The sequence below is a fragment of the Podarcis liolepis genome, assembly GCF_965112155.1.
Source record: "Podarcis liolepis genome assembly, chromosome: 8".
Lineage (NCBI taxonomy): Eukaryota > Metazoa > Chordata > Lepidosauria > Squamata > Lacertidae > Podarcis > Podarcis liolepis.
The window spans coordinates 68,436,601-68,458,884 of NC_139560.1; the positions used below are offsets into that span (position 1 = coordinate 68,436,601).

A 22,284-nucleotide genomic window follows, 5' to 3' on the forward strand; every position below is an offset into this window, starting at 1 on the left:
CCTTCCTACTTTTATTTATCTTTCTTGATTACTGAAGCAAACTGGTAAAGGTAAAGGGACCCCTGACCATTAGGTGCAGTTGTGGCCGACTCTGAGGTTGCGGCGCTCATCTCGCTTTATTGGCCAAGGGAGCCAGCATACAGCTTCCGGGTCATGTGGCCAGCATGACTAAGCCGCTTCTGGTGAACCAGAGCAGTGCATGGAAACGCCGTTTACCTTTCCGCCGGAGCGGTACCTATTTATCTACTTGCACTTTAACATGCTTTCGAACTGCTAGGTTGGCAGGAGCAGGGACCGAGCCACGGGAGCTCACCCAGTCGCGGGGATTCAAACCACCGACCTTCTGATCAGCAAGTCCTAGGCTCTGTGGTTTAACCCACAGTGCCAACCGCGTCCGAAGACGACCTCCTAAATATGCCACCCAATGTTAAAGCTCATTGAGTCCTGTGGCTGTTACTCCAAAGCAACCAACTCAATTTGGAAAAGCTTAGTGTAGAATCAGGTTCTTCAGGCCAATTTTGGGCCTAAGTCGGGCATCACACGCACAGATTCAGCATGGAAATGCATCTGGATGCAAATCTGCATTGCAACCCACGTTCAAATGCAAAGCATCTGATGTGGCACACATTCAACAACAGGACAGTTGTGGATGGGGATCAGGGATAGCAGCAGGAATCAGCATCACTGAACATCTGCCAAGGCCCACACAGGGCAACAGGGGGCTCACTGCCAGCCTCCAGAGACCTCCGACCTTCACTCCCTTTCCCATCCGCATTGCAGTAATGCAATTGCATGTCTTCTGTTCCTTCTCTTATAAGATTGCTATGCTTCTTTACATTTTTGACTGTCTTGTTTCCCCCGTGACCTTCATTGCATGCCACTCTGTAACTAAGATCCCATAAATGAGGCTATATATTCTTCAGTCTATTCCCCCCTCCCCACAACATATGCAAATCCCAGTCATACCTCTGGAGACAATTCTCTGAAAGCACAACAGCATCACTTTTGTGCTAATCCAACCCTTTCCCCAGAAGGACTAAACACACACACACACACATATATATATATTGGCAAATCAGCACTATTTATTGTGCAGTTAAAAATTCTGTTGTCCTTTCCTTCTTCTCTTCCTTTTGGCAGCTTGTCAGATATCGTTAGGGTGATCTTAGTGAAGCTGCATTGTTCATTTAGTTTCACTTTCCCCCCTCCCCCCCACTTTGCCCTTTAAAATAAAAGCCAACAGCAGGGAATAAACTATACCAGAGGGGGGACTTCATTACCTGATTGTTGGGGCAAGGGAGTTGGGTGTGACTGTGATGTTCTGTTTGCATATATGTCAAGCACCTGCATGCACATAGATAAAGAGCTTCTTTCTCTCTCTCCAGTCCCACAGGCATATAGAGGCTGGATCTACACTGATATGAAAAACACTGTTAAAGTACATCTAAAAATAGAGCTTTCAATGCAATTTACTATTGGCGATGGATCGCTGCTCTATAGCGCCCTCTAGTGTCACATTTTTATAACACACTTTCAGCGTTATAAATGACCAGTGTAGCTGAGTCCAGAGTTTGGTTGGTTTACTGGGATACCCCAAAGTATCACCCTGGGGCACTATTTGAGCTTTCAGGGTATGTGAGGAGCATGCAGAAGAGATTACAGTGGTACCTCGGGTTAAGAACATAATTCATTCTGGAGGTCCGTTCTTAACCTGAAACTGTTCTTAACCTGAAGCACCACTTTAGCTAATGGGGCCTCCCACTGCTGCCACACTGCCACCATGCGATTTCTGTTCTCATCCTGAAGAAAAGTTCCTAACTCGAGGTACTATTTCTGGATTTGCAGAGTCTGTAACCTGAAGCATCTGTAACCTGAGGTACCACTGTATAGCAATGAGAAATGAGATTCACATACTTTGAATACATTTGAGACTAAATTTAAGGGGCAAGAGGAAGCCACCCAAACAGTGAATTTTATATGTGTTTGTTGTACTTTATTTTGCATAGCTCAGGTGTAGCTACCATGGCACCCTCTAGATCAGTGTTTCCCAAACGTTTTTGGGCAACGGCACACCTGCTTACCGGAAAAAAATCTCGCGGCACACCACCATTAAAGCCCCGCCCCGTGACGTCAGCGCGCAGCGTCACGCGGGGGGGGGGGACGCACAAAAGTGAACGTTTTTTCCCTTCCCCTTGCCGGGGTGGGAGGAGGCAGCAGAGCGAGGGCAGCTGAGGCGGCGGCGGCGATAGCGGGCGGAGGAGGAGCCGTCGCCGGGAGTTGCTGCTGCTGCTGTTGCTGCTGCTGCCCGGACATGCCGGCCTCCTCCTCCTCCGCTGTCTCGCGCTCCTCCCTTTTGCGCGAGCTGCCCCGCCGCTCGGCACCACCACCGCGGAGCCGCCCCCGGCTCGACGCGGATCCTCGCCGCCGCCGCCGCCGCCTCTCGCCGCCCGACTCGCCCGCCTCCCTCCCACGGCACACCAGCCGGTGTCTCACGGCACAGTAGTGTGCCGCGGCACACCGGTTGGGAAACACTGCTCTAGATGTTTGCTGAACTATAGTTGGTTGTGTTGATGACAAGGTAAAACCAAGGCACTCAGTAATCGTTCCCTATTCAGCTGATTCTAGGACCTTCTTTCTGTTCTGTTAGTAGAGACCTGACCAGGGCTTACCAATAAAGGTCCAGGCTTTGCTTCCACTGAAAGGGACAGCGCTTACAGTAGGCGTTAATTGTGCAACCGAGAGCCATTGCTGTTTGGTAATTATCCTCTGTTGTGGTTGGAATTTGTGATTGATTTTGTGCTTCATGGAATCGAGTTGCATCTTTCTTCCTTTTGTGGTCTGGTTCCTGTTCCCGATGACACAGTCTGCTGAACACTCAAGGTGATGCAGTACCTGCAGCAAAACTGGCTAGATCCAGGTTGAACGTCCTACTCATCTAAACTCTTTCTCAATCTCAAACTAACCTACTTCACGGGGTTGTGAAGAGAAACTTGGGAGGTAGGAGCCATACATACAACCTTGAGCTCTTTGGAGAAAAGGGAGGATATAAGTACAATAAATGTGATGAAGGAATAAAATCAGGAGGACCTTAGTTAGCCTCGAGCAGGGTTAGCCAATGTCCTGCCCTCCAGACATTGCTGGACTACAGCTCCCATCTTCCTTAGCCATTGGTCATACTGGTAGTGGCTGAAGGGAACTGTAGTCCAACATCTTCACTTGTTGTTTGTGGTATTATTCGCTCTTCGTCTTTAAGTACTGACACGCAATCAATCAGAGGGTTAAAACGGTTTCTACCGTGTAGGAACAATCCAGTAGATTACTCTCTTCTTTAAAGTGACATGGTTCAACCCTTGTTTGCTTTGATCTCGGAAAGGGAACGGGGACTGTCTCCTCAGAATCTCTAAGACGTTTCCCATATCCCATAGTTCAGATATCGAGAAGAGGGGGGATAGTATTTTAACGTCAGCTCAGGTGATAAACATTTCCTTCGAGCCTACCAGCACTTGCAGTGGGGGTATATTTCACTGCCTGTTCATATGAAAGTCAGCGTCTTCACCTTCACCCTCACAGGCCGGTAATTTAGTTCTACAAGGAGACTACCAGTAAGCATCACAGTCCATTCCTTTGAAGTAGTCCTACTCCCACCAGGACTAAGACTAATATAAAATTCACCTTCAGAGCTTGTCGCAGGGCCCACCACGGGTCGGTATCAGATGAAAAGGCAGTCCAACATCTGGATAGCCCCATGTTGGTTACCCCTGTTCTAGTACAAGTAGGAACAACCATAAGGGATGACCACTTTAGCAGGAATAACCAGCTGCACAAATATAAGAGGGGCAGCGGCAAATGGATTGCCAGTACTACACGTGAAAAGGATCTATGGGTCTAAATAGACCTTAGTATGAGTCAACATTGTGATGTAGCAGCAAAAAACCCCTCATGCTTTTCTAGGCTACATCAACAGAAGTATTGTGTCCCGATCAAAGGAAGTTATAGTTCCACTCTGTTCTGCCTTGGTCAGACCACACCGGGAGTACTGTGTCCAGTGTCCACAAATTAAGAAGCATATTGACAAGCTGGAACATGTGATCTAGAGGAAGCTGACCTAGATGATCAAGGGTCTGGAAAAGAAGCCTTATGAGGAACGGTGGAGGGAGTTGGGTATGTTTAGCCTTTTAGGTTAAAGAGGAGAGGAGAAAAGAGGAGACTGAGAGGTGATATGATAGACATCTTCAAATATCTCAAGGGCTGTCACATGGAAGATAGAGCAGGCTTGTTTTCTCCTGCTCTAGAGGGTAGTATCCGAATCAATGGCTTCAAGCTACAAGAAAGGAGATTCTAACTAAACATCAGGAAGAACTTTCTGATGGTAAAAGCTGTTCAACAGAGAAATGGACTCCCATGAGAGGTGGCCTCTCATTTGTTGACGGTTGGATGGCTATCTGCTATGGATGCTTTAACTGAGATCCCTGCATTGCAGGGAGCTGGACTAGATGACCCTTGGAGTCCTTTCCAACTGCACCATCCTATGATTCTATAGTGCTATACAGAGTTAAATTCTTGACATGTCATCAGCATTTTTATTTATTTCTGGCCCAAAATTAATATTCACGACAAGCCACCTTAGAAACTTCAAGGTAGAAAATTACCTAAAAGGTTCAATGTCTATAAATTAAGAAGTAGCAGAGCTGAACAGAAGCTACAAAGTGCTGTGACCGGTCACCTTGGGAAGGCAAGTGGCCTGTGGGATGCAGAAAACGTTTTGCTTTTAAGAGACCCCTTTGTAGTGCCATATGCAAGATTCTTGGCCATAGACACTGCACTCATCAAAACTAGTTTGATTCCCCTTATTTTAAGGAAAAGATTAAGGTGTCACGAGCCTGCTTGATGAGAAACATCATTTATATTTAGCTTGGACAGATGACAAGGGATACAGTTCTGAGACACTGGTTTGCTGGAATATATGTAAGATCTCACAGAGTAAATTAAGAGAGATGTGGAAAACCTGCTGGAGGAGGAAAAAGGCTGACGATCTGCAGACCAAATGATATGCGAAGAAGTTTTATGCTGCATGCAAGCTTGTTTATTAGCCACACTCCTTTGATTCTATTTATGGTACGGGCCTGGAAGGGACTTTTATTTTGACTTAAAAAAACCCATCTTGGACTGTGATATATACTATAAGGTGTATACCATACCTTTGTATAATATGAATCAGCTTCTAGCCCAGAAGCATTTTATACTTGAAACAGAACAAGTCATTAAATCACTATCCAATGGAAAGGCCATTCCAGATAAGATTTATAAGGCTGATGGCAAGTATCTTGTTCCATGCCTTATTGAGCTATACCCAAAAGTGTGGGGGAGGGGGAGAGATACCTTGTCCCTACAAAAGGAAAGAGCATCAACGATTGTCATAGGGGACATCGTATCTGCATAAGGAAATAGTCATGCTAGAATTATATTTAATGGACACATTGTGTGGATATTCCGGCAGCCAATATAGCTTTACAAAAGGCAGAAGAATTCGGTTGGATGCCTTGTGAAAAATATAAATAAAAATGAGAATTTGGTTTATATGCTATCTGCGGTTCCTTTGCTGTTCTGGGTATTCTGCAATCTACTATGCTTTTGGATCAATCCATTGCAATTATATGAATGAGCCTTGTGCGTTTCTGACAATATCTGTGCTTTTCTTATACTTCAGCTTTCTGACATCATAGAAATTATTGTGATATTCCACAATATTTTGAATCACTTTGTCCTGAACTATAGGGCACCTGGAGGCAAATCCTGCTGAAGTACATGATCCCATGGCAGATGCTAGCACACAGCCTTGGCAGGCCAACAGGTCTAAAGTCCAGCTAGGTTCCGGCTTCTGCAGCCAATCCTGGAATCAGGGCTCTTGGAGGTCAGACCTGCACATATACAGTCCCAGAGAACTCCCTAGAACATCCAAGCCATGGTCCAACTAATGTGGGAAGCTGAGGAGACCCAGCACCTCAGTTCTGCTTCCCTTTTATACTTTGCCTGCTGACTGCAACATCTGGGCTCGATGAGGCAGGTGACCCTCACCTGTTCCCAGCAGACTTCAGCTAAGGAATCACACAACTCCTCCCAGGGCTAGCAAGCCCCACCTGGCCAGCTAGGGAGATGGCCTGTGGGCCCTTGCCTGCCTCAGCTCCCTAGAGTGCTGCTCCTGCTGCTCCCTACGCCTCAGAGCCTGCCTTGTTTGTGGGGGCAGGGGGCCCTCTGGCTCTGGTGATGGGTCCTGCTGCTTTGGTTCCTGTGCATTGCCACCCAGCCCCTTGCCATCCTCTGTCACTCTGAGTGTGACGGCCCAGTTTATGGGTGGTCGAAGTCCCAGCTGAGGACGTCGGGACCAGGGGCAAGATGGTGGGATGGGAGTAGGAGTGAGGGTCCGGTAGCCAGGAGTCTGGAAGCTAAGAGTCTGAAGGTCAGGAAACCAGGAGCCAAGGGTCTGAGGATCAGGAAGCAAGGAGTCAAGAAGCCAAACGCAGCAAGGCAGGAAGCGTGTTGCTGCGGCAAAGAGCCAAAGGGAAATAATGACCTTATATCCTGGCTCTTGCCACCCGGTGCTGTGAGTTACCAATAGGCCTCACCTGTGCGGCCGTGCCTTGCCTCTCCAGAACAAACTTAGGAAAGCCCCAGTCCTGGGAAGCCCTACTGGTCACAGGGCCTGGCTCCTGCACGCACTCCTGACAGTGAGTACTACCTTCCCCACTCCCTGCTTGGCCTGGTGCGTCCCAGTCCTGGCTACACCCCTCGCCAGAATCCTCTTCCTCCTCCCCATCCTTCTGCCAGTTCATGACACACTGGGTGGATCTAGAAACATCAAAGAAGCGTTTCTGTTAAACACATTGCAAACTTTGTATGAGAAATCAGGTTAGCAAAAATGGAACTCCACACCACCATCTGGTGTCACAGTGCTAGAATGAATACAGTCATACCTTGGGTTACAGACGCTTCAGGTTGTGTTTTTTTGGGTTATGGACCACCGAAACCCGGAAGTACTGGAACGGGTTACTTCCAGGTTTCGGCAGTCGCCCATGCGCAGAAGCGCCGAATCGCAACCCGCGCATGCGCAGATGCACCCCTACAGGTTGCGAATGTGCATCCCGCATGGATCATGTTCACAACCTGAGCGTCCACTGTAAACGACATATATGAAGAGCTTTTTATTTGCCAGTGTAGCTGAGTCCACTTTAATGGTTGCCATATTGAACATTCATGGATTGCCTATATCTGCCTTACAGCCAAGCCAGCCAGCCATTGTGATATTTTCTACCCTTTTTTGCCCAACCAACTTACGCTTGTGAGTAAAACATGAATGCATGAGAATGGTGGTTTATGCAACTCGAAGACTACAAAACCAATTATGCAGGGTGTGACTAATAGCAAAGCATGCATGTAAAGGTAAAGGTAAAGGGACCCCTGACCATTAGGTCCAGTCGTGGCCGACTCTGAGGTTGTGGCTCTCATCTCGCTTTACTGGCCGAGGGAGCTTCTGGGTCATGTGGCCAGCATGACTAAGCCACTTCTGGCAAACCAAAGCAGCGCACAGAAACACCATTTACCTTCCCGCCTATTTATCTACTTGTACTTTGACGTGCTTTTGAACTGCTAGGTTGGCAGGAGCAGGGACCAAGCAACGGGAACTCACCCCGTCACAGGGATTCGAACCGCCGACCTTCTGATCGGCAAGTCCTAGGCTCTGTGGTTTAACCCACAGTGCCACTCGCATCCCTTTGGAGGCACCTGGAACCCAAAGAAAACTACATGGACATTTGAATGTCCAACAGAAATCTGTTGCTGCAAGCTTGGAGAATGAAGTTCTACCTACAGATTTTGTAGGTAACAAGACCTTTGTATAAGGTTTTTGTAACAAGACCTTTATATAAGGTTTGTTTGTTTGTTTTTTCTTCATTCTACTTGATTCAAGAAAAGCAAAGGGATTGCAGCACCACTTACTGTTATACAACTGTTGAGCTTACAAAGGTGTTTTGTGGAAGACTCATACTGCTTGTAAAGATGGCGTCTGGATATTGCTTGCAAGATTTGGGCTGCAATCCTTTACTCACACACCTGTGAGGAAGCCCCATTGAATTCAGTGGGACTTAATTCTAAGTAGGCATGTCTAGGATTGTGCTGTTGGCTTCCTATATCAATGTATATTCAGATAATTTCCATGACAGATGGATGACAAGAATGGCAGGGAAGAGAGGTGTTTCTAAACCTTGTCCTGCAGAGGTCCTTTCTTGCACAGATTCTTTATAAGCGCTTTATTTGCTCTGTTGCTTTTCTTTATATTAATGTGGGAGGAAAGATTAGATTTAGGGCTGATGGGAATCTTCTGAAACTTAAATCTAAGGTGATTGAAGAAATGGTCAGCGGACGGCTGGTTGCAGACGATTGTGTCCTCATCGCTAGAGGTCATCGAAGTAATAAATGAATCTCCTTTCAGGACCATGTATATGATTTGGGCTAATCATTAGTCTAAAAAAGACAGAAGTTTTATATCAATCTGCTCTGGCTAAGATTTATGTTCCATGAGGAATTACTATCAGAGACCACATCCTACAAATGATGGATAAATCGACATACTTGGGGAGTACCCTGTCTCATGAATCAAGCGCTGGTGATGAAATTGCAAGCTGAATAGCCAGAGCTAATGTGGCTTTTGGCAGGCCTCACAAGCACCACTGGGAGCAGATGGGTATAGGCTTCTTCAGATAAAATTGAAGACCACAGCCCTGGTGCTTGAAAAACTTGGGCAATATGTAACAGACACATTAAGGAACTCAAGCCTATGTTTGTGTTTACTCAGAAGTAAGCTCCACTTTGCCCCATGGGGTTTACTCCCTAAAGAATATGTGAAAGAAACCTGAAGAATTCTCATCTAAGTTGCTTGAGTAATGAAAGGGTGATTAAATGGGAACACCAAAATCCTATTACCAATGCTGTCCAAGTTTTCAAGCATAGGAGTCATGATTATGAGAGCTCAGTTGTACTTTTCAGGTCACATTCAGCAACAGTTCCACTATGATTATTTTTTTAATGAAGACATTATACATACATATCTTCTATTTACATGCAACTCTTAGTCTGAAGATCTCAGGGAGGGTAGCACCACAATTCAAACAAAATAACAATATCAAGAAAACTATTATGCAACCACTATGCATCACAAATCTGTCAGCGGAACACCAGTGCTAACCCTCCAAAGCAAGTTTACAAAAGCATTTTTTTGAGTTGGAGATGAAATGACAATGAATTTCAAGAGTCTGGGAGTTCCAAGGGATAACCTTAAAGCAGGGTGGTAATAGGATTCAGAGCTGGGAATAGCAAACAGAAGATTAGCCAGTATAGATGCAAATCCCCTATTGATGCTTGTATTGATGTGCAAATGTTAGGAGACAGCTAAGTTTTACTCAGAGTAGACTGATTGAAATGAATGAAAATGACTATGTTAGGTCTGTTAATGTCAACATGTCTACTCTGTCCTGATTACTACCCTGAGTATGGACAACTCTTTAAGAGTGGCCTGATATGTCCATCATTCTTAGATATCTCATATTGCCTGTGGGTTTAATTGTGTTTTTCACTTCATTCTTTGGCATTTTACCATGCAATTGTTGAGTTTTATTATAAACTGCTTTGGTGGGGTCATTTAAAGGGCCTTTAAATAAACAAGTACTGCATCTTATTTCCCCCCTTCAAAAGCTTGTGGGGTGTGTGTGAAGTGATCATCACCTCTGCCTTCTGAAAGTAGGTATAATGAAATGTTATTATTTTAATGCCTCAATTGTACATTCCGTTATGTTCTATTCATCAGGGTGACTCTTGCAATCTACCGTAACTATCACACTAGTGACAACATTAGAGAAGACTTTGGCCCCATGCCTCCTGCAAAAGCTATTGTGTCGGCAGACTATGCGAGCACATCTCTGACCCAAATAGAATTAGATAATTCAGTCGTATTTTGTTGTGTAGGCAGGGATGTAAGCATCAACCTGCCTGCTGGTAAAGTTGGATGTTCTGCAGCTTTAGGACAATCTGGGGACACAATTAAGGTACCAGCTATCAAACAGTTGTTGTGTTGGGGGGCAACCACACAGTTGTAATCAGGCCTCCTGGCTTAGTTATTATGTAGGCTAGATCTTAGCCTCTAGACAGTTCATTAGATCCCTTTGGTTTCAGTTGTTAGTAGGAAATGACTTTGTATATAAAGCGCAACCGTACCTTGCACCATCCTGCTGCAAGATGCGAGAGTTGAGTCATCTGGTTCAGCAGCGGGGAAAAAGAATATTTCATCAAGTTGTTATCTTCGCTTAAGACGTTGGAGAATTCATTGGTTCATTTTTCCAAACATGCAAGGAACTTTAACATAACCAGTAGACTGAAGGACAACTCTGGCATAGTAATTTTCCACCACAGAAGACCATCAGTGGAGAAACAAGCCTTAGAATGCAAAATCTAAGTTGATTTTGTAGAAAATGTTTGTGTGTGTGGAGGTCCATAACCAATCTTTTCTATACCCCGGGCAGGTTTCAGATTCTGTGCTGCCACATACCAGAAACTGGTTTTTGATTTAACTTAACAATGGCTTAAGACTTTTGAAAGTACCATAGCTGAAATGCCAAGTTTGGTGGTCTAGATGGTTTATGCTTTCCTGCTGGCATCCGTCTGTCTCGAGAGACAATGGAGTGTGTCATATATATATATATATTGCAATTAGATGTGCTAGTTTCTCCCTGTTTGTAAACATGTTCTTCTCGGGTAATTTGTTTTTGCAATTTCTCTCAGGATCACTACATTCATTTCATAATCAATGTGATAAATCAATTCAATAATTACAGATCAAAATGGGAATTATTAAATCTGAACATTCTCTAATGAAAGTTTATCTGCGCTGATGGCACAGTGGCAAACGGTCTTTTGATCCAGGCGATGAATTTAAGATGGCAATTCCAACAAAGAATGATTTGCCTGTGCTATTTAAATGAAAGAAGCTGTTATTTTATTAAATATTTTAAAGATATAACTTGTATGGGGATACTATAATATTTATTTTAATCAGTACGTTAATCAATCGGCAGAGGAAAAGCGAGACAGTTAATCCTCTAAAAAATTCATTAGCTGGCTGTCTGCCTTAATTTTTAGGCTTCCTTGATTCTTTTCAGTGTTAAAGGAGGTGGCAGATTTATCATGAATCACTGCATCTGGAGATGAGGCTCTAACTTCCTTGTGTTTTAATCAATTGATCAGCAGGCGACATTGAACCTTTTGAGATGCAGGCAGCTCAGCTCACAAACCAGTTAAATGAGGGAACTTTGACTGAAATTGCCAAGAACTTGGGTTGAAGTTGGAACTGGGTTGTAGCTTAGTGGCACTGGCGGAGGAAGGGGGTGCGGTGGGTGCGGTCCGCCCCAAGTGTCATCCCAGAGGGGGGATGACATTGCCACCCCACCCCCCTGGGGCACTTGCCCCGTCCCCTGGTTTACAGCATGTGCGCTGCTCTGGGTGTCGGAGCAGCTAGCTCAGCCTCTGCTTAGTGGTAGAGGAAGTCCCAGTCTCTGGCCCCAGGATCTCCAGATTGGTCTAATGCCACAAAGAGCTGCTGATCACCATTGTAGATAACACAGAACTAGATGCAGCAAAGTTGTGGCTCAGTCTAATGCAGCCAGATGTGAAAGGTCCCTGTCTGAAATCCTGGAGGCCCTCTGTCTGTCAGTGTAAATGCTAACTGAGCCAGCATGGATGTTTGAAGAGGAGAAGCCTACATAGGTTCAGCTGCTTGCAGTCACTGCTTGTAGTAACTGCTGTAGGCTCCATGTGGTAGGAAACCTTGCATGATTGAGGTCCCAAATTGCATCAAAACATGTGTGTGTGTAGCAGTACAAGCGTAGGCTCCCTTATTCAGATGCAGACACTTCATGAGCAGACTTTAAGGGTGGGTAGGAGGTCATGTTGGAGGAATGGGGCTAGTAGGCATTGATTGGACTGGGACTGTGCCTTGTTTTGGAAAGGTCCCAGGTTCAATCCTTGCCCTCTACAGGTAGATCTGGGAGACACTTTTGGCTGACACGCAGGAGAGCCACTGCCACTTGGAGGAGACTAGGGATAGAGAACCTCCATATTTTTACTGGACTACAGCTCCCATCATCCCGACCCTTGACCATGTTCATTAGAGCTGATGGGAGATGCAGTCTCACAATGTCCAGGTGGCCACACAAGTACCAGACCCTGATATATACACCAAACATATTGTGTTCTTGCCTGGATAGCTCAATTGGTTAGAGTGCTGTGCTGATAATGCCAAGGTTCCAGGTTTGGTCCCCATATAGAACAACTGCATATTTACCCATTGTGGGCGGTTGGATGAGATGATCATCAGGGTCTCTTTCAACTCTGCAATGCTATGATTCTATGCTTTATTTTTGGGAGGGTGGAAAGGAGGCAGCAGGGTCTGCTGGAGTGCCAGGGAACAAGAAGAGCTCCAAAGCAAACTGGTTTAAATAAAAGTAGTCTAGCAAAAGGAGCTGGTGAATCGTAGACTTCTTTGGCCAAGGTAGCATAGCATCTGGAAACTGTTTATACCAGGCATAGCCCACAAAGCCCACCTTGGCTGAGTATGGTGTTTGCTTCCCAATATATCTGGGATGGGGAAAGAAAGAGACCTGAAAGAGAAACAATTGGAGAGCCAGAATGGTGAAATAGGGACAGTTATGCCACTAGTGGCTGCGATATAAAGATTTCATGGATAGACTCTTCCCACATATATAAAGAGCTATATCGAGAAACCATCCTGGCGAAGCACACGCTCCCTGCCAGCGGTCCTACATTAAAAGGATGTATTGCATGCTATTGGGTATTCGTTCCACTTACATCCTGCCTGTCTGTCGATGCTCAAGCTAGCTTAAGCTGCAAACTGGCCAGCAGAAATGTTCCATCTGCCATCCGAACTTCAAAATCTGTCACATGTATATCCTCAACAACATCATAGGAAGATTTCTGGCAAGCAATCCCAGGACACAAGCATATGCCAATAGCCTCAGTATCAACAAGAGCTATGCTGCGCCTGCCAAGAGGAAAGAAAAAAATCACTCCCCCAGTGGCGTCTGTATATGTTTGCAAATTAATTTACTTGAATATATTCCCATTATCCTTAATAAACAGAAATAAGAGAGGACTACGAGTCGCGTAGATAATCCAAAGCAAAGTGTATTTTACCGATGGGAGATTAAGCAAGGGACATCTGCAATAGCGCTGTTTTGGCGCCGCTCTGGAATATTTGCACACATTCCCTGCGTACAAATTAACTCGGCAGAACAATTAGAGGAATTAAAGCAATGGCTCTTTTTACTAGTCGGTTCTTGGAAGGTATTTGCTGCCAGTCCCCCAGGTGATTTAAATCGGCACGACTGAAGTCAATGTGTTTCCATCCTTTTTATGTTAGAGCTGTGTGCAAATGCATCACTGTATTGGTGGGCAGAGAAATTGGAGTGGGGTGTATTTTTCTTTTCTTTTTTTAAAATAATATTTATTGAAGTTTTACAAACATTAATAAGTTTCAAAGTTTAAACTTAAAAAATAAAGACAAAGAATAACCCTAATAGAATAAAAAAGAATTACAAAAATACAAAAGCAAAACACATGAAAAATACAGAATAGAAAACAGTTAACACGAAGAAAAAAGAAAAGAAAAAAGAAAAAAAGAAAATCAATAATTTCATATCTTATACTTCATTTACTAGTTTCCTGACCTCCTCACACCTCCCTTTTCGTATTCCAGTTCAGATATTTAATTCAGCAAGTCCTTACCCTCTATCATTTGTCCTTACTCAGCATCTTAACCTATTATAAATATATATTTTCCACCATTATCAATCCATATTTACATATTCTTGTTAATCTTTTTACCAGCACCGCTTATTTTCAATCCAACATCCCTTTAACATTCATTAATTTTACAGTATTTCTGCAAGTAGTCTTTAATTTTTTTCCATTCTTCTTCCACCGCCTCTTCTCCCTGATCTCGAATTCTGCCAGTCATTTCTGCCAATTCCATGTACTCTATCACCTTGGAATGGGGTGTATTTTTCATTGGATTCATCCAGTGGGAGGAAACGTTCTCCAAAGTTTCTCAGGGGTGAGGTGCACCATTTTCAGTGTCCATAGTACACCTTCTTTCGTAAATATGATTTTATTTATTTTTGCCAAGTGTTGGCAGCCTGGCCACCATCTTTGTATCTTTCATGGCTCCGCAGACCTAGCATCATTATAGGGCATTATATGTGTGTGAAATGGTGGCAGATACACACAGAGAGAGACAAATTACTGGAGGGTATTTGAAGAAAATTCTGCAAAACTGTCTTATTTTCTGGTGGGGATTCAAAAAAAAGGAAATATCAGAAATTTCCTCAGTGCATGAGGAGGGGACTTTCAAACCTTTCCCTCCCCAGACACAATCCAGATGAAATCATCCATGCTTTCCATGCATTAAAGCATCTCCATTAGCAATTGTAGCTTTTTCCTCAAAGTCTAATTACAGCTTGGGGAGCAGGGATGCTCAGATGGGGGAGTGAACACTGGTGCCAACCCCAGGGGGCCCTGGGTGCACAGGGCTCTGACGCGACTTCCAGTTTCTACCAGAAGTTATGTTGGAGTTCTGAGGTGATGTCCGAGGCCCTGCAAAGCCTCGGAAGCGACTTCTGGTAGAAACTGGATGTTGCATCGGAGGTCTTGAGAGGCCTTGGATGTGGCCTCCGAGGCCCTGCGAGGCCTCAGAAGTGACGTTGGAGGCCCTACAGGACTCCAAACATGACTTCCAGTAGAAACTGGAAGTTGTGTCAGAGGTCTCACGAGGCCTCCAACATGACCTGTGAGGCCCCATGAGGCCCCGGAAGCAGCGCTGCACTGCTGCCGCCATAACATGACGTCATGACATCACATTATTTCACAGGTGCTATTGGGCACCCACAATCTGGGACCCAAGTCTGCGCCCCAGGAGTGAAGGAGTAAAGCCCCTGCCCGCACTCTCTGGTCCCAATGAAAACTACCCTCCAAGCCTACTGTTTTTATTATTATTATTATTATTATTATTATTATTATTATTATTATTATTACAGTCATACCTCATGTTACATTTGCTTCATGTTATGTTCTTTCAGGTTATGTCCCTCGGTGACCCGGAAGTACTGCAGAAGCGCAAAATGACATCACACGCATGTGCAGAAGCAGCAAATCACAACCCGCACATGCAGAGACGCGCCACTGCGGGTTGCGCTCTTTTCATGTTGCGAACGGGCCTCCGGAACGGATCCCGTTCGCAACCAGAGGTACCACTGTATTTTAAAAAATCATGTTTGCTTACTATGCAATTAAAATAACATGTCGTACAGCCCTCAGAGTTCTCCGAGCTTTGAACTTTGGAAGGTGGGAATAATAAAGCCCCCAAGACTTATCCAGAAAACTACACGCAGCCAACCCATTGTCTGCAAAATGGCAGGAACCCTGCTGGTTACCACAGCTGGGTACATAGTTCTTCAGAGGGCCGCTTATGAGTGCCACTCGGTCAAAGTGGGCAGGGGGAATGAAAACCTGGCATTGCTGCCGTGGTCACTCAAATTGTATCCTTGTGCATACAGCGGTTGCGTAGCGGCCTGCATGCCAGAGAGCGCATGCCTTTCTTTGCGCTCCCCTCCCCCCCCTCCAGCATCACTTGCCCTACAACTAGCAATTAATCATGACTTGCATTCTCTGGCCTTGTCTCCGATCAGCTGCTTGACAGACAATTATTAACTGGGAAACACACATCAGGAAATGTGCTATTGTGGCAAGACAGGCGAGCAATATCATCATTTTTTTATGAGTGAATAAAGCATACACAGGTTAAGGTAACACTGATTGCCTATTAATCTCTGGGTAAGAAAGTATAATGATCAGTTTCACATCCTATCCCCCTCCACTGCCCCCTTTTAGCCTCTGTCTTCTTGCGAAGTAGCCATTTGCTCTTCCACCAGAAGGGTGATAATTCTCTTCCTCTCCCGAGAATCTGCTCTATATCACACTTCTCCCTCCCTTTCTTGTCTCTTTAAAATGGTCTGTCAGACAATAATAAACACATTTTCACATTGGTTGTCTCAGGGAAGCAACAGGTATCTTAAAATCGCTGAGCTTTTCTGCTTCTTCACAGAGCTGTGTCTTTTTGCGACGAGAGTCGTATAAACTTACAAAGCTCAGCTAATACCAAAGGATGGATGGATTGGTGTCTTTCTGGGTTTTAACCACTTTTACATGTGTTCGCTCTTAAGTCAGTCTCATCACTTTTCAACAGCAGCCTGTATTTTTTTCTTCAGAAAAGTACTGCACAGAAATATGCATGTAATTATACATAGTTTAAGTACACATTTTAAAGGTCTCTCTCTAAACACCCACCCCACATATCTTCTCTCAAAATGTACATCCACCTCATCATTACAACCTTGTTTTCATACATTTTATGACCTAAGAATTGCATCACAACATTCAGGGAAGGTGAAATCCTATAAATATAGATACAGTGGTACCTCAGGTGAAGTACTTAATTCGTTCTGGAGGTCCGTTCTTAACCTGAAACTGTTCTTAACTTGAAACACCACTTTAGCTAACGGGACCTCCCTCTGCTGCCGCGCTGCCGGAGCACGATTTCTGTTCTCATCCTGAAGCAAAGTTCTTAACCCGAGGTACTATTTCTGGGTTAGTGGAGGCTGTAACCTGAAGCGTATGTAACCTGAAGCGTATGTAACCCGAGGTACCACTGTATAGACTGTTTAATGCACTGTACCACTGTTTAATGCAAGGCCAGTTTGCTTCAGGTCAGTTTTTATTAGAATTTGCAGTATTGAATTTCGAAGTTAGAGTTTGTCCACTCAATCTGAGACTGCATACACGCTGCAGCTCTAAAGGCTTGGCAAAAGAGGTAAGGGTGGTATTAAACTAAGCTTTACTCAGAGTACACGTATTGAAATTAATGGACCTAGCTTAGCCATGATAATTAACTGGCCAACTCTGAATAAAACTTAGTTGAATACCACCCTAAGTTTTTAGCTGGCACTGAAAAGTGACCATTGTTGGCCCCAACCAATTTCAAGGTACATATGGCATATGTGCATTACAATGTTGTTCAAGTTGTACAATGTTGTACAATGTTGTGTGGGATCAATTCCAATCTGTTACCCCCGAGGATGTGGACAGGCTGCTCGGACGAGTGAAACCAACCACCTGTCTCCTTGATCCTTGCCCATCCTGGCTTATAAAAGCTAGCCGGGAAGGGCTGGGCGATGGGCTTCGTGGGGTGGTGAATGCTTCCCTCCGTGAGGGAGCCTTCCCAGACTCGCTGAAAGAGGCGGTTATTAAACCGCTTCTTAAAAAACCATCTTTAGATGCGGCCATGATAGCCAACTATCGCCCAGTCTCAAATCTTCCATTCTTGGGCAAGGTGATTGAGCGAGTGGTTGCTGAACAACTCCAGGCACGCCTGGAAGAAGCAGACCATTTGGATCCCTTCCAGTCGGGATTCAGGCCTCATCATGGGACTGAAACTGCCTTGGTCGCACTGGTTGATGATCTCCGGCGGGCTAGGGACAAAGGTGAGAGCTGTTTCCTAGTTCTGCTGGATCTCTCAGCGGCGTTTGATACCATCGACCATAACATCCTTCTGGACCGTCTTGAGGTGCTGGGAGCTGGGGGCACTGTTATACAGTGGTTCCGCTCCTTCCTCCTGGGCCGTGTTCAGAAAGTGGTGGGGGGGGGGATGAGTGTTCAGACCCCTGGGCTCTCACTTGTGGGGTGCCTCAGGGTTCTGTCCTCTCCTCCATGCTTTTTAACATCTACATGAAGCCGCTGGGAGAGATCATCAGGGGATTTGGGCTGGGTGTTCATCAGTATGCGGATGATACCCAGCTCTACCTCTCTTTCAAATCAGAACCAGTGAAGGCGGTGAAGGTCCTGTGTGAGTGCCTGGAGGCGGTTGGAGGTTGGATGGCGGCTAACAGATTGAGGTTGAATCCTGACAAGACAGAAGTACTGTTTTTGGGGGACAGGAGGCGGGCAGGTGTAGAGGATTCCCTGGTCCTGAATGGGGTAACTGTGCCCCTGAAGGACCAGGTGCACAGCCTGGGAGTCATTTTGGACTCACAGCTGTCCATGGAGGCAAAGGTCAAATCTGTGTCCAGGGCAGCTGTTTACCAGCTCCATCTGGTACGTAGGCTGAGACCCTATCTGCCCGCGGACTGCCTCGCCAGAGTGGTGCATGCTCTGGTTATCTCCTGCTTGGATTACTGCAATGCGCTCTACGTGGGGCTACCTTTGAAGGTGATCCGGAAACTACAACTAATCCAGAACGCGGCAGCTAGACTGGTGACTGGGAGAGCAGTCCCAGAGACCACATAACACCGGTCTTGAAAGACCTACATTGGCTCCCAGTACGTTTCCGAGCACAATTCAAAGTGTTGGTGCGGACCTTTAAAGCCCTAAACGGCCTTGGTCCAGTATATCTGAAGGAGCGTCTCCACCCCCATCGTTCTACCCGGACACTGAGGTCCAGCACCGAGGGCCTTCTGGCGGTTCCCTCACTGCGAGAAGCCAAATTACAGGGAACCAGGCAGAGGGCCTTCTCGGTAGTGGCGCCTTCCCTGTGGAACACCCTCCCACTAGATGTCAAAGAGAACAACAACTACCAGGCTTTTAGAAGACATCTGAAGGCAGCCCTGTTTCGGGAAGCTTTTAATGTTTGATGTATTATAGTATTTTAATATTCTTTTGGAAGCCGCCCAGATGGGCGGGGTATAAATAATAAATTATTATTATTATTATTATTATTATTATTATTATTATTATTAGGTTGGTGGCAGACATGGCCTCATCTAGTTTTTGGCACCAGCTGCAGGACTGGATTTGGAGGAGAGAGCTTAATATTTTTAAGCAGTTTGGAAATAAGGTAAATCAATTGATCCACTCAAGAATTGACCATTGGGCTTGGTGAGGCCAGTGGCCTTAAGTAGCACCTCTGAAGCTGAAAACCAGTATTTGTCTTGTTCCAGCCACCACCCACTTGTGACAAGAGGAAGCTGTGAAAATTTGTAGAGGAACTTTCAAGTGGTATCATCAGAGCCAGTATGAGAGGCTCAGTGTTAACTAGATCACATGCCACGTGAGGTTGCCTGCACCTCTCCCATTTTCTCTTTATGTCTGAGCGTGAGAGCATCCGTGCTTCAACCCTGAAATCATCTCTCCATTAAATAATCACTACACCAGTACTTGCCTTAATAATTCAATTATTCAATCCATTAGATAAATAATTCACAGGCTTTTGACAGTTTATTTTCTTCATTCCACATGCTGTAGCAATAGATTATTGTCTTGCAGAAATTGCCTGCTGTCCTGATCCATAGCCATCTCCATCGCTGAGATGTGGCGGCGGCAGCCCAGGTGGGGTGGTGGAAAGCAAGATTGCCTGAGCCAACCTCCTAAGGTCAGGACCCTGGACAGCAACAAATGTGACTGAGTTGATTTGCAGGAGTACGAAGTTCAGGACCACAGGCACCAATCCTACAGCAGAGTGGGACAAGTTAGGCACACAGGAAACTGCCTTAAGCTGAGTTGGATTTTTGGCAGCTTCATAGGGTTCCAGACAGGAGACATTTCCCAAACCTACCAGGAGTGGAACTGTGCCTGCCACAGCTGCTGCCACATGATGTGCTGCCACACATCACCTCCACCTACCCCGAATGTCTTCCCATTAAGTGCAGAATAGCGGGAATCTCTGCTACACAGGTGTATGTTTCTGTGAAATTAGGGACCTCAATCATGCAAGGGTTTCCTATCACGCTTCAGCAGAACCTTCTGTCAGGGCTAGAGTCAGGTGCAAGTCAGCAATAAAGGAAGCAGATCTCCATTGTCAGTGAAGTTAGCAAACATACTACTTGGCCTAGTGGTCTCAGCAACACTACTCAGTAGGACTCTTGCCCCTATGGAGCAATTGCCAGGACTGAAGGCCCTTGTCTTCCACTTCTTTCTAAGGCTCCTCCTCTCCCGGATGTCTCCCAAGCAGTCTCAAACTGCGTCTGCACACCTCTGGCCTCTGTTATGTTCTTCTCATTACTCTGTGAGTTCTTGGAGACCAAGGGGGAGGGGAGCTTGTCACCGCAGGAGAGGGAGACTCCCTGGATTCTTCAGCAGTTTCTTGACCGCTCCCCCCCCCTCATCTGCTTCAGCCTTGGAGTCTGAACTGCTCCCTATCACAGGCTCTTCCTGCTCACTAAACCCTGCTGCTCCTTTGGCATTCTGCACCTCCTCCCAATCTTCTTCTCCTTCTGACCTCTCCTCAGTGTCTCATCACCAGTCCCCTGGCTCTGAGCTTTCCTCCTCTGGGGTTTCGCTTTGGGGTTCCTTGGCTGGTGCCTCGTACCATTCCTCTTTGTACAGCCAGTCCCTGACACCTACAGCAGTGACTACAGCAGCAGCACATTCATGGGCTTTCTCTTTGCTGACACCCATGTAAAGATTGAGGTTGAATCCTGACAAGTGCTGTTTTGGGGGGATAGGGGGTGGGCAGGCGTGGAGGACTCCCTGGTCCTGAAGGGGCAACTGTGCCCCTGAAGGACCAGGTGCGCAGCCTGGGAGTCATTTTGGACTCACAGCTGTCCATGGTTAATTCCATGTCCAGGATGGCTGTCTACCAGCTCCATCTGGTACGCAGGCTGTGACCCTACCTGCCCAGGGACTGTCTCACCAGAGTGGTGCATGCTCTAGTTATTTTCCGCTTGGACTACTGCAATGCGCTCTACGTGGGGCTACCTTTGAAGGCGACCGGGAAACTTCAAGTAATCCAGAATGTGGCAACCAGACTGCTGACTGGGAGTGGCTGCGGAGACCATATAACACCAGTCCTGAAAGACCTCCATTGGCTCCAGTACGTTTCCAAGCACAATTCAAAGTGCTGGTGCTGCCTTTAAAGCCCTAAGTGGCCTCGGCCCAGTATACCTGAAGGAACGTCTCCACCCCCATCGTTCTCCCAGACACTGAGGTCCAGTTCTGAGGACCTTCTGGTGGTTCCGTCACTGCGAGAAGTGAGGTTACAGGGAACCAGGCAGAGGCCCTTCTCGGAAGTGGCACCCATCCTGTGGAATGCCCTCCCATCAGATGTCAAGGAAATAAACAACTATCTGACTTTTAGAAGACATCTGAAGGCAGCTTTGTTTAGGGAAGTTTTTAATGTTTGATGATTTATCGTGTTTTTAATATGCTATTGGGAGCCGCTCAGAGTGGCTAGGGTGGCCCGGCCAGATGGGTGGGGTATAAGTAATAAATTATTATTATTATTATTATTATTATTATTATTATTATTATTAACGCTGACTGGTAGAGGCTATTCAGGATTCCATACTTTTCATACCTAGTTACCTTGTACTGAGTCAGACCCTTTATCCGTTTAGTTTGGTGTTGTCTGAAATTCAGAAGAAATTCTGATGAAAGAAGAATGGCAGACGAAAATAATGGACTATGCAGAATTGGACAAAATGACAGGAAGGATTCAAAACCTGTGGGACCAGAGATTTACAGAAGATTGGAAGAAGTATATGAACTATTTGAAGAGCAATTGTAACCAACAAATTACGCTAGTAGGACTACAAGGAGTTTTGTAAGGAGGAATATATGAATTGATACAAAGCAGATAAAGAACAAAGATATTGGTTATGAGTTTTAAATGTAACACGGAAAATAAGAAATGTATACTCAGAGATTAGATTGGAAAATTTTCAGACGGGACTGATGGAAGTCAAAAAAAATTGAATAAGATGTAAAAATATGTTTAATTACTGTTGAAAATGGTATGTTAAAAAACTAATAAAAATTATATATATATATATAAAAATAGTTTGGTGTTGTCTACCCTGATGACAGTGGTTCTCCAGAGGTTTAGACAGGGCCCTTTCCCAATGCTGAGAATTGAACCCCCCCCCCACAGTGCAAAGCATGTACCATTGAGCTATGGTGCCATTGAGCTATGGTCCTGTGTGCATTGCTTATGCCCCCGATCCACACAGTCTCATGATTGGATACCTGGGTGAATTCATGTGCCAGTACCTATCTAGGAGTGTCACTCTATCTATTTGTGAAATGTTGGAGGCTATCCAGAAGTATATCATCTTGTCTTCTCATGCGATGTGCCACATTTCTGGCACTGTCCACTGCTTCTTTTGTTTTGCTTTCCCGTTA

The 22,284-nt window shown here is 45.5% G+C and overlaps 1 long non-coding RNA gene across 1 annotated transcript; it reads right to left on the reverse strand.

Annotated features, from left to right (window-relative positions):
• Nucleotides 1-19,328: 19,328 nt before the first annotated feature.
• On the reverse strand, nucleotides 19,329-21,900 carry LOC310713871. The gene is made up of 2 exons (XR_014529472.1): nucleotides 21,452-21,900; nucleotides 19,329-19,614 (listed from the first exon to the last, which is right to left on the reverse strand). It is a non-coding gene; the product is annotated as an uncharacterized lncRNA (long non-coding RNA).
• Between the last annotated feature and the right edge of the window lie 384 nt (nucleotides 21,901-22,284).